Source organism: Sceloporus undulatus, chromosome 5 (assembly GCF_019175285.1).
Source record: "Sceloporus undulatus isolate JIND9_A2432 ecotype Alabama chromosome 5, SceUnd_v1.1, whole genome shotgun sequence".
Lineage (NCBI taxonomy): Eukaryota > Metazoa > Chordata > Lepidosauria > Squamata > Phrynosomatidae > Sceloporus > Sceloporus undulatus.
In genome coordinates, this window is record NC_056526.1 from 64,896,070 (window position 1) to 64,908,869 (window position 12,800).

General features: G+C 43.8%; 1 protein-coding gene across 1 annotated transcript in view; it reads right to left on the bottom strand.

The window, feature by feature from the left end:
* CNTN1 (contactin 1) overlaps positions 1-12,442 on the bottom strand; it is a 219,719-nt gene extending 207,277 nt beyond the window's left edge. The window contains exon 1 of the mRNA XM_042469611.1: positions 12,278-12,442. The gene's annotated coding sequence lies outside the window, so the exon portion shown is untranslated. The remainder of the gene's footprint in view (positions 1-12,277) is intronic.
* Between the last annotated feature and the right edge of the window lie 358 nt (positions 12,443-12,800).

Below are 12,800 nucleotides of genomic sequence, written 5' to 3' on the forward strand. Positions count from 1 at the left end.
GAAGAACTACAAAATAAATACATGGCAGTTGTCGAAGCTTTGAAAATGCATTTTTGCATGTTTAATCAGCACAATCTAACTGAATTTATTGTGGATTATTCCCTTATAAATTAGTTCAGTGTTAAAATCTTAGCTACTACTTCCATACAATCTAACCTAAACAGCAACATACTGGCATCTGGGCCATCAGTATGCAAATGACATCAAACCCTATTTTTCCCCCACCACAATCCAAGGAAACTCTTTCCATTTTAAACCAGGGCCTGTCATCAGTAATGGACTGGATGTGGGCAAAGAAACTGAAATTAATCCAAATAAGACAGAGGTCTTTCTGGTCAGTCTAAAGACAAATCAGTATATATTCCAACTGTCCCAGTTTGGTAGGTGCAGTCCTGATTAAACCTGTTATCCCATTTCCTTCAATTGCTTTTAAAATATCCTGCATTCTCTTTCCTCCTCCCACTTTCATCTCTTTTGACAGCTTCCTTACTGAGTTCAAAATTCAAAAATAGTTTGCACTCAATGAACTCAGCGGGGTGACTGAAAGGCAAAATCTTGCTGTTCCCAGTAGGCTCAGGATAAAGCAAACTGCTGCAACTCTGAATTTCCAGTGAGTCTAAACCCCACCAGATAGTGATCAAGCAGTGACAAAGGAACTATAGAAAATTCCTCCACACCCAGATTACCATCATCCCACCCAGGGAATGAGGGGTGCAGGCACATGGGGGCAGGGAGGAAAAGAACAGCCCACCCCCACTACCGCAAGAAAAAGGTCTGCCACCTGCCTACCTGCTTGCTTGCTTGTTGATGTTAGCCTCAACAGGTGGACTGCTGCCTGGTGGAGACAACTCCCTCCAAAACCAAGCAATTACTGGCTGTATAACTAGGTAGGACCACCTGTCCCCTAGGGAAGGTGATAAAAGCTGGTTGCCTGCTGTAATTGGCCAGCTGGCAGAAGGGTCGCCACTAAAGGGGAGAGTGATGGCAAAGGCCAGTCTCTCTAGTTGGGAGGACAAGGGTGCATTGGGTTGTTTGTAACCTTTAAATAACCTGCCTGCTGGCAATAGCAAAATGTGTGACAAGGAGGCAATAGCAAAATGTGTGACAAGGAGGCAATAGCAAAATGTGTGGAGGAACTTTCTGTAGTTCCTATGTCATGCACTAATCACTACCTGATAGAGTTAGACTCACTGGGGCTCAGAACCTCTGCAACGGTGAGGAGTTGATTAAGACGGTCCACCTGAAGAGACTTGTGGATCTAGATGGATTCCTCATGGCTCTTGGGAAATTCCCTGTTGTCTTGGTAGGTGATCCTGTCAAAGCCCTTGGTGATCTCTGGAATAGGGAAATGCCCCATCCCTGGCCAAACAAGCCCCTTGCTTCACTAGGGAGCTGGCGGTAATGAAACAAGTGGGGCAGAAACTAGTGTGACGATAGTGGAAGACTCAGAGGAAGTCTGACTGAACACAGACTAGAACTCACTTAAAGGCCTACGCCATGGTGATGGTGGCAGCGAGGAAATTAAACTTCTCTACCATCATTGCATTTGGACAGTGTCGCCTAGCAGACCTATCTTGCGTGGTCAGAGGCCTCTTGTTGTTGTTGTTGCTGTTACATGTATTTTTATCCTGCTTTCCCCCTAAATTGGGACTCAACACGGCTTACAATTTAAAAGCACAGTAGAATTAAAAACATACAGAAATTACACTTTACACTCAGACTACAAGAAAAAAAAATAGATAGCACTCCACAGGTAACCTTGCAAGATACTTTCCAGAAAGAATTGCTTGCATCTGCTCTGCCTTGGATGCTGTAGTGAGACAGGTTTAGTGAATGTAATCTTGGGGCCCATTCACATTACCTTTTAACCTGGTTTTGAAATCGATTCTTCCACGTGAAATTCATATTGGGCCCGATTCTGTCACAATCCATGTCAAGGCTTGCACAAGGAAATGCCCCTTAGGGATATTGAGATTCGGGCTAAAATCTGTTTTTTATGAAAAGACCTGGGTTCCACGAAATATGAACTTGCCCCTGATCAAATTCAGGGAGGGATTAAGGTCAGAGGGCGGGCAGAGGTCAGAGCATTCCCTCTCCTCATCGCAGGGGAGGGGGAGGAGGAGGAGGAAAGAGCCAAAGGAAAAGGGGGAATCTGGAGGCAAAGGGTGACAGGAGGCTAAAAAGGGAAATCAGGGTGACTCACGGGGGCTGCAAAGGGCTGTCAGAGGGAGGGTGGGAAGTGGAGAAAGTGATGATGGAGGAGGAAGAGGAAGAGGAGGAGGAGGAGGGAGCCGTGGGAAGAAGGGAGCCATGGTGGGCATTCTATAACGGAGCAGGAGGAGGAGGATGAAGGAGCCAGGGGGAAGGGTTAATTCAGGGCACCTCAGAGGGAGGGGAGGGTTGGAAGGAATGAGGAGGAGGAGGATTGCCAAGGGAAATTGGGCTGCGGGGCTAAGCTGGGGGATGTAGGGAAATCATGCTGCAGCAGAAGGCGCCCCTTTTATTTTTGACAATTTATGCGCATGATTTTTTGGGTGACATGTCTGTGTGCTTGCTTGTGCTACTTTAATTTCCTCTTGCTCCTGGATTATTATTATTAGTGTTATATGAGGATGCTATAGTCAGAATGTCTGCGCTGCATTTCCCTTTTATTCCCAATTGATTCCATGGGTCAATTGGAACTGACAGGTCATTCTCTCTCAGCCTCACTGGAAGGCAATGGGAAACCTCCTCTGAAGAGAATGTAGCAGGAGAAAAGGGGTCAGTTCAGTTCAGGTCACAGGCAGGACACGAACGGAGCTTTGCACCAGGCACCTTCCCCCCCTTTTTTATTTTTAAAAAATATTTTTGACAAAATATGTGCCATGCTTTTTTTCTTGCGGCAGCTATATATATATAGAACATGGCTACGTGCTTGTTCACTTTCCCTTTCGTTTGCTCACTACCAAGCAAGGGGGAATGTTGCACAAGGGCAGACTTGTGAATGAATGCTACAAATGCTACATTCGAATGTTACATTTGTTGCCTCTATTTGGCAAATTGGCAAAATGATACATGCTTTTGCTACTGTCTCTAAGGAATTCAGGGGTAGCCCTGAATTGCTTTTAAGAGCAAAAAAGATACATGGTAATCACATCCTTTCTGGCCTTTCCGAAGTGAGGAATTTTTTATTATTTTATTATATTATTATTATTATTATTAGCAAGAGGCATTCTGGGGGTTGGCAAGGAGTGGGGGGATACAGGTGCATTAGCTTGCATTTTGGGGTTGAAAATGGGCCAAGGGCCAGATCATAACCTGCACTGACCCAAAGCCCCACACCACAACATCCCACAAAAGAGGTTTTTAAAATTTGACAAATGTGCACATTTTGGTGCATTTTGTGCCTGGCCCTTAAAAAAAAAAAGGGGAGGGTGCACACTTCCGATGCCCCAATGAGTTCTGCAGACGTCACCCTATGATGTTCACTTGATTGACAAACAGGCGCCTTCATGTTAAAACCCGATTTCTGGAAGAGGCATTCAGGTTAAAATGCCCCCTCTTTGTATGGGCACTCGCTTACGGAGCAGATTCGGGAGCCCCCCCCCCCCGAGTCTGCCCCGTTCCTTCAGGAGCAAACCACCAGTGGGAATGGGGCCTTGGTGCCTGTTTGTCTGTCTTAGGTTTCAATTTGTGCAACCTGTAGATGTGGACAGGATCCTTGCAGAAGTGAGGGCCACCACATGTATATTGGATCCTTGCCTTTCCTTGCTCCTGAAAGCAGCTAGAGAGAGACTGGCTGAGAGGGTGTGGTGAATGCTTCACTGCAGCAAGGGAGGTCTCCATCCTGCCTAAAGGAGGCTAGGATGAGGCTATTAGTGAAAAAGGCCTCCTTGGATCCCATCATTCTCAATAACTATCAGCCAGTCTCTAATATTCCATTCTTGGACAAGGTTCTACAGTAAATGGTGGCTTCCCAGCTCCAGAGGTTTCGGGATGAAATGGATTATCTAGATCCATTTCAGTTTGGCTTCAAAACTGGCTATGGGGCAGAGACAGCTTTGGCTGCCTTGGTGGATGGCCTATGCAGGGAACAGGACAATGTGTGTGTTGATTCTGCTTGGCCTTTCAGCTGCTTTTGATATCACAGACTATGGTATCAAAACAGACTGCAGAAATAATCCAGCTTGAGATCACTTTAACTGCCTTGGTTCAATGCAAGGGAATTCTGGGAGCTGTAGTTTGTGAGACATTTAGCCTTCTCTGTGAAGAAGCTTTACACCACAATAAACTACAGTTCCCAAAATTTCCTAGCACTGAGCCAGGGCAATTAAAGTGATCTCAAAATAGATTATTGTTGCAGTCTGTTTTCTGGCCCTAAGGCATCTTTCTGGGCTGCTTCTCTGAGATGGAACTTGGGGCACTGTTCCAAGTCTTCTTGGAGGGGCTAACTCAGAAGGTGGTGTTCGGGGACTTCTGTTCAACTCCCTGGACATTGGGCTCTGGAGTCTCACAGATGCTGCATTGTCCCCTATGTTATTCAGCATCTACATAAAACCACTGGGAGAGGTTATCTAGAGTTTTGGGGTGTGGGGTAGCCAGTATGCAGATGGCTCACAACTCTCCTTTCCATCTGATTTCAAGGAAGTTATCTTTGTGCTGAACCAATATCTGCTTTCAGTAATGGACTGGATGAAGAAAAACAAATTTAAACTTAATCCAGATGAGACAGAGGTCTTCTTGTTCAGTTGTAAGGGAAATCAAAGAATAGGGAATTTGCCTGTGTTGAATGGGGTTACACTTCCTCTAAAATCTCAGGATTGGAGCTTGTGTGGTCTCCTGGACTCAGCTCTAAGCCTGGATGCCCACGTTTAAGCAGTGGCCAGGAGCACATTTGCACAGCTTAAACTAGTGCACCGCCTGCAGCCATTCCTTCAGACACATGGTCTGCCTTTGGAAACTATTCAGTAACTTCAGTGGGTTCAAAATTCCATGACCAGAATGCTGAATGGGGCAGTTATCGGGAACATGTAACTCCCTTTTCGAAACAGCTCCACTGGGTACAATCCAAAGTGCTGGTCATGACCTATAAAGCCCTACATGGATTAGGTTCAGATTATCTGAAAGACTGTACCTCCACATATAAACTTGTGAGAGTCCTATGATCTCTAGGGGAAGGCCTTTTCTTTATCCTGCCACCATCACAGGCTCTCTTGGTGAGGACATGAGAGACAGCCTTATTGGTGGCTGCTCCCATCCTCTGGAACCCCCCGCCCCCCCATAGGAGGCTGGGCTGGACCCCTTCCTGCTTTCTTTTTGCCAGCAGGAAAAGACATTTTTATTCAAGCAGGCTTTTAATGTATAATCATGTCAGGGAGGCTTTAGTATGGGGTGTGTACTTTAGTTATGTTTTTAACTTTTGTATGTTTATGCAATGTTATACTATTTTTAGCTAGTTGTTTTTAATTTATTGTAAAGTTTTTAAATAGTTTTATTTGTGAGCTGTCTTGAGTACCTTTCTTTGAGAAAGGTGGCATAGAAATTAAAACCAAATTTGTAGCATGTGTGGCCCTGAGCTCATGGTTGTCATGGTGGACATGAAGTCCTGAGCTGTTACTGACAGTAGTCTCCATATTCATGCTGAAGTCCCCTAGCACAACAAGCCTCAAGGACTCCAACATTGCCACTGACACTGAGACAAATTCAGCCAGCTCAGAAAGTTAAGCAGCAAGGTGGGCAATACACCAGGAGAATCCCTATTATTTTGTGGCCATTCACTTTTGAATTATTGTTGTTGTTAGCCGCCCTTGAGTTGACTCTGACTCATGGCAGCCCTGTGGCTGAGACATCTCCAAAACCTCCTGTCTTCCACTGCTTTGCACATGTCCTGCACATTCATGATCCTTACACTCAAACTTAGCAGACCATGGGACATGGCATCTGGTCAAAAGGTTGAAATCCCAACAGATCACTGAACTACATCTCCCCACCTTGCTTTTGTACAGAGAACTCAGGTGAACAAAACTGGGAGTGGTTAGCCCCCACCTTCATCCAGCAATAGCTCACTATTAAACATTCAAAAATATCACATCTCTCATGGATGCCACAGCTTTTCAAGAAAATGTCACCAAAACTGTAAACCCCCCCCCCACTCAATTCATATACAGAAATATTACCCCAAAATGAAGTTGTACTTCCTCACTCCTTGCCGTCTGCATTAACTATCTCTTCAACAGGTCTCTCCCGCAAATCAAGTCATTAAAAGGAGCACACTTACAAATGCTGTTTGAAAAATTGGCAGTGATATTGGCATCCTACTGACTTAGATATGGGGTGTTGGGGGGCAGGGTTCCTGCTAAACAACAAGGCTACTGCCAAAGAGCCAAACAAGCTTACTCTCTTTGTTTGTGTTTAACGGAGATGTTAAATGCAAAACAAAAAGCAGGTGATGGATTTTTATGGCATAGGCCACAGGATTAGACACAATCACCTGCTGAGTGCCGCTGCTGCAGACCAAAATACCATTACAGTGACAGCTGCAGGGTCTGGCAATTTGTCACAAAAAAAGTGCAGTAAGCAGACATCCCAAACAAATGTCTTGCTCATTTTGACAGCATACTCTGGCCCTTTCACTATTTTATTGAATTGTTCATGTTGTTTTACTGAAAGACACCTTAAGCAATATTAAAAATAAGCCAAAAGAAGCCACAGCATGGCTAATATGACACACTACAACTGTATTACAAACAGGTATCCAATATCATCCATAAACAACTGTAAACTGTAATTATAGCATTCAGAAATAAATACAACTGGCTAGTAAGAGAAGTGTGTTGAAACAAGAGTGACAGAACCAGTGGTCAAAAAGAAACATGGTTATATATCAGCCCCATAATTTGTGGTAAACATGTAGAAATAATTTAGTTGGGTTCAGAATGACTCTGGCATCAAAGACTCCTCTTAAGATGAGAGTAGGAACTTATGGTTGTAAGATAGCAATTCATAATATTTAAAACTATTAAAAACAGAATTCCCAAGTAGCCAATTTCAACAGCTGTGAGAAGAAAGCACTGCACTAGAGACATTTAAATTGAAACCATAAAATATCCTTTGTGGTCTGTAATCTCAGCTGGGACTTAGAGAAGAAGAGACCTCTTAGACCAAGCCTGGGAAAGTAGATAGCTTAAAGAAGAGATCCTGTCAGCCAGATAAGGATGAAACTACTATCCCCATTATCCCTCATTATTTGTCATGCTGGTGGTGAAAATGGAGGCCAACAACATCTAGAAAGGTATAGGTTCCCCACTCTTCTACGCTATTCTTTAAAACATTGGAACTTATTTTTTGATCCTGAAAAATCTAGCTGACCCCCCAAAGAATCCACATAAGGACTTGTCTTCAAAACAATACTTTCTAAGTAACCATAATTATGTGCCTCATCAAACATCTATGTTTATGTTACTCTGGGATTCCAGCTTCTCAGCGCAGCAACAAAATCCTATTGTCCTTCAGCAATGAGCACCTTTAATCTGACACCCATTCAAAATATTTATGAATCAATTATTTTATGGATGAGCCCTTAAGACATAACCAAGCAAGAATCTTTTGTTGTCTATTAAGAAAATGGGAAAGAACATTTAGAAAATGTAAGAACCTGCTGTCCAATGGGTGATACCTAGGCTAGGAATACTATTCAGTGGGATCAGATGTTGAATTAAAAATTCAGGGCATATAATTGGAGGAATATGAGTGGAATATAGATGTTAGAGTGCTGAATTTAGGAGACCTGGACATGCATTTTGCCAGACATCTTGTCCTCTTCACAAAGTTCTTCCATGGATAAAAATGGGAGAAACCTCATGCACATGACACTCTGACAGCAAGATTTCTATATGATAGAATTAGGTTGTTGTAGGTTTGTGGCCATGTTCTGGAAAAGTTTATTCCTGACATTTCGCCTACATTTGTAGCTGGCATCTTCAGAGAATGGTGGCATGGAGGTATGTGGGGGATATATACTGTGTGTGACCCTTGGTTGGGGGGAATTGATTTACATGTTAATCTGTGTTGGCCTGTTGGTAAATGGCCAGGCCTCAGGGTGGGAGGAATATGTGAGAAGGCTTTGTGTCTGTTTAATTAGTGATCCATTTTCTGCTGGGAAACCCCTTAACACTGGGTGATGTTCATTTACATGCGCTGAGTCTTAATTTTGGTGTTTTTCAGGACTTGTATCCAAACTTTGTTTACTTTAAGGGTAAACAAAATCAAGACTCACCAAAATCAAGATTCAGCACATGCAAATGAACATCACCCAGGGTCAGGGGGTTTCCCAGCAGACAATGGATCATTAATTAAATACAAAACCTTCTTGCATATTCCTTCCACTCTGAGGCCTGACCATTCACCAACAAGCATTATGATGGGCATTATGATAGGGATCTATGGCCCACAGGCCACAAGAAGCATTACGTCCATTATCATACTCTATGGATAAAGGTCATGGGATCTCACCATTATTGGTGATATATATTATAAAATGATTATCCAATATTCCTTATATTATAGGGAATCATTAATGTAAAGTACAAAAATCAGCAATTATTTATAAATTAATGGGATCAGCATGTCTGCTTGTCACAAGCAGAAAGAAGTATGGGCACAAGTTATCAATATTTTTTGTTTACTAACCATGGTTTCCTTTGATATTTTTTTCATAGTTATATATTGTATAAATGTGTGTGTGTGTGTGTGTGTGTGTGTGTGTACAATATAATATCAAATACTATCATCCTTATTTCTTATCTGTCATGAGTAAAGAATAGTAAAAGGAATAATTTTCCTCACAGCTTGAGATACTTACTTTTTCATATTGAATGGTTAGAGGAAAAAATGCTAAGCAGAACTCATCAGTGAGAGACCCTGGAAATATTTTCTCTGTTCTCACCAGCAGGTGTTACTATAACCAAGGATAAATTGAAGCATATATACAGATTTTAAAATAAAAAGACAATTTGCATTTCAAGAAAAAAAATATTTCCCCATTATTATATAAATATTTAAAGTTTTGGACAAAAAATTATCAGGGAAATTTAGCTGCCTTCTCCCTTCTGCAGTTCAAATAGTTGCTACCCAAAATGTCATTAAGCAACTACAGCAGGGCTAACATGGATATACAAATGTCAACAAAAGGTAACCCGGCCTGTATTGTTCATATATATGCTACAAAATATCCTAGCTATTAAGCAAAACTAGGTTGCTCAGCCTTTCTCCACTCAAGCAGCTCTATGATGCAAGTCTAGCCTACTTTTATGTAATATCCCATTTCCATCTATGAAGCTGCTGAAATCTGAGGATTGTATCGTAAGGGCTTAAATACCCTAAAGGCACCAGACCCTATCTGATTTTGGAAGCTAAACAGGGCCAGCCCTGGATAGTACTTGGATGGGAGACCACCAATTAGTACCAGGTGCTGTGTATCTCCAGGGAAGGGACTGGAGGATTCCTTGCATTAAAAAAAACACTACGAAATTGATGGGGTCACCATACATCAACAGGTAACTTGAAGGCACATACTCACACAATGATAATACTGTATTGGATTCCTAGAATCTGCACTTTCATGCTGGCTTCACAATGTTTGGTGAATGAATCTACATACTTGGAAGAAAACAGCCCCAAACCATGGTGCTAAGAATACTCCTTTGAATCCCTAACATACATCTCTAATCTCTTGTATCGGGATCTACCTACTAAAGCAATAAAATGCCTCATTGGATTTTTTTCTCTGCAGATGTCAAGTGTCACACACTACTCCAAAGCGAGCCTCATGCTGGGTCTTCTCCTCAGCGAACACTCCTCTGCACTCAGCCATCGTAAATTAGTAGGTACTTAGGAAAGCTTCTGGGAACATTATCCCACTGAAAATGTCATTTCTGAGTGAGATATAGTGTGTGTTTAAGTGTATGTGTGTGTGTAAAAAAACCAAGCTTCAAAAGAATTTTGTTTTCTTTTTCCTTGCTGTTCTAGGCTGCATCTGAACTGCAGAAATAATCCAGTTTGACATTAGTTTTAACTGCCATGGCTCAATGCTAAGGAATACGTTTGTTGTGGCACCAGTGTGTGTGTGTGTGCGCAAAAACTAAACTTGAAAAGAATCTTCTTTTCTTTCTCTTTGCCATCCTAAACTGTATCTACACTGCAGAAATAATCCAGTTTGACACCACTTTTAACTGCCCTGGCTCAGTGCTATGGAATTCTGGCCAACTGTTGTTTGTTGTGGCACTAGAGGTGTGTAAAACCAAACTTGGGAGAGAATCTTGTTTTCTTTCTCCTTGCCATCCTACACTGCATCTGCACTGCAGAAACAATCCAGTTTGACACCAACTGAACCACAATGGCTCAATGCAATGAAATTCTGGAGGTTGTAGTTTGTTGTGGCACCAGTGCGTGCGCACGCGTGTGTGTGTGTAAAAACCAAGCTTGAAAAGAATCTTTTTTTCCCTCCTTGCCACCCTAGGCTGCATCTGCACTGCAGAAATAACCCGGTTTGAGACCACTCCAATGCTATGGGATACTAGGGACTGTAGTTTTGTGAGGCATTTAGACTTCTCTCTCTCAAGGTTTGGCCTCATTCCCACTTGCCTCTTGATTCGCTTCCTGCACCGATTCCTGAAACAGAGTGGTTTCCACTATGTTTGTGCTGGCTCCAAGAATCGGTGAAGGACGCAACAGCTGTGGCTTCCCTGCCATGCCTTCTTCCATTCTCCTGGCCATACTGGGAGTGGAGGAGAGGCGAGGGCGGAAGGAGAGAGGCAGGCAGGAGGACTGAGGATAGAGCATGGAGGCATGGATGAGAAAGCCGCTACCAGTGGGAACCAGGCAGATTCAAATCTGATTCAATTCCAGTGGTTCCCACTTGGGCTGAATCGATTTATTTCCAAATACATCGATTCAACCCCCCAAAACACCCCATTTTACCAGCTTCTTTTTGACATGGGTTAAATTGGTAAAAATGGATAGAAACCATAGTCATACTGGGGACAGAAATGCTTCAGGGATTCAAATTAAGTGAGAACCGGTGGTTTAACCAGATTGAAATCCAGTTTAAACCATAGTGTGAACAACCCCTTTATCATACAAAGGCAATTGGGAATTTATCCCATGAATATCCCAGAAAAAATGTGTAATTACGTGCAACAATGCCACATAATGTCACACAAAACCTGCCATTAAAGTGCATCTTTGTACTTTCGGCATTTCAGTGCCAATATTAAGGGATTCTAATATTCTTTGCACAAGTGTGTGTGGTAATCATTTGTGTCATTACCTGCCATGTGTGGCGGGATGCTTTAAAAATGCCCTTTAATCTCCCTTTAAGGCCCCAGTGTGATACATTCGTCAGAGAGAGCTCTGGTGCCTCAACAAACCCTGGTCCCCACAGCACTGAGCCAGGGCGGTTCAAAGGGGTGTCAAAGCGGATTGCCTCTGCAGTGTGGGTGCAGCCCTTGCTGCCTGGAGCCCAGAACAGAGGTAGCAAGAGCAATCCTTCCAATCTGCACGCCTTTCTCCTTGGAGAACTCAAAGCAAGAGCATCCATCTCCTTGGCTCCCTTCCCCACCAGCAAAAAGGGCCCAGAGATGTGTTATGCAACCTGCTTGGCTGCAAAGGGGGGGAAGAGAAGGAGGAGGAGGGATGCTCCTCTGCGTTTGGATAGAAAGCAAGGCAATGGATGGAGGGGGGGGGAGGAAGGAGAAGCTCTGGCATGTTATATCTCCCCTGACCCACATTTCCCTCCCCAAAAGGGACTGCATCTTCCCTTGAGCCTCACAGCTTCCCACCCAAGGGGCATTTCAGTGGTGGGTTGATGTTGTTGTTGTTGTTGTTGCTTTTTAATGCACTTAAAGAGGCGGGATAAAAAATAAAATTGTATTATTATTATTTTAATATGTTGAGGAGAGATGAGAAATAAATTATCATGATTGTGATTTATTCCCCGCCTCTCCTCAGCACATTAAAATAATAATAATAATAATAATAATACATATTTTAATAATTGAATCATTATGATGATGATTAAAAGCAAGCTAGCCCCCTGCCTCCTCTTCTCCCCCCTCCTCTTTTTTAATTCCCACAACCACACTCCACCCAAAAAAGGTGGGAAAGGCAGGGCTTTTGGTGCAGCAGGGAGTGGAATAAAACATACAGACACACACCAGACACAGCAGCACACACCCCTGACCCAACCCTTGGCCTCTTCTCCTTCTTCTCTAAGGGATGGGAAGGGCTTGCCTGGACTTACCTGGGCTTTGGAGGGGAAGGCTGCTGCTGCTGCTGCCCAGGCGAGTGAGGGGCTGCTCCTGGCGCCCACCTGAGGGCTCTCTCTCTCTCTCTCTCTTTTCTCCTGTGGCCACGCACTCCCCACTCTTCCTCCTCTTCCTCCCCCTTCAATCCCCCCTTCTCTCCTGGAGCCCTTGCTAGCTGCCCTCCCTTCCTTGAGAAGCCTAGAGACAACTGGAGGGATGGGTGAAGGTGGGGATGAGGATGGAGAATTGGAGATGGAGATGGGGGGTGGGAAAACCAAGAGAACCCCGCTCTCTGATTGGACGGGAGTGATGTCACTCTGGAGCCTGGCAACCCTGGGGGAGGCTTGGTTGGGTCCCCCCTCAAACACCCAGCTGGGCGGGAAAGAGGAGGAGGAGGAGGGCAAGAAGAAGGAGACCCCCTCCTCACCCTCCACAGCTGAGGAGACTCCTGGCTGGGCAGCTCTAAAGGAGGAGGGCTGGGTCCTCCTTTTTCCCCCAGGACCTGCCCTACCTTCCACA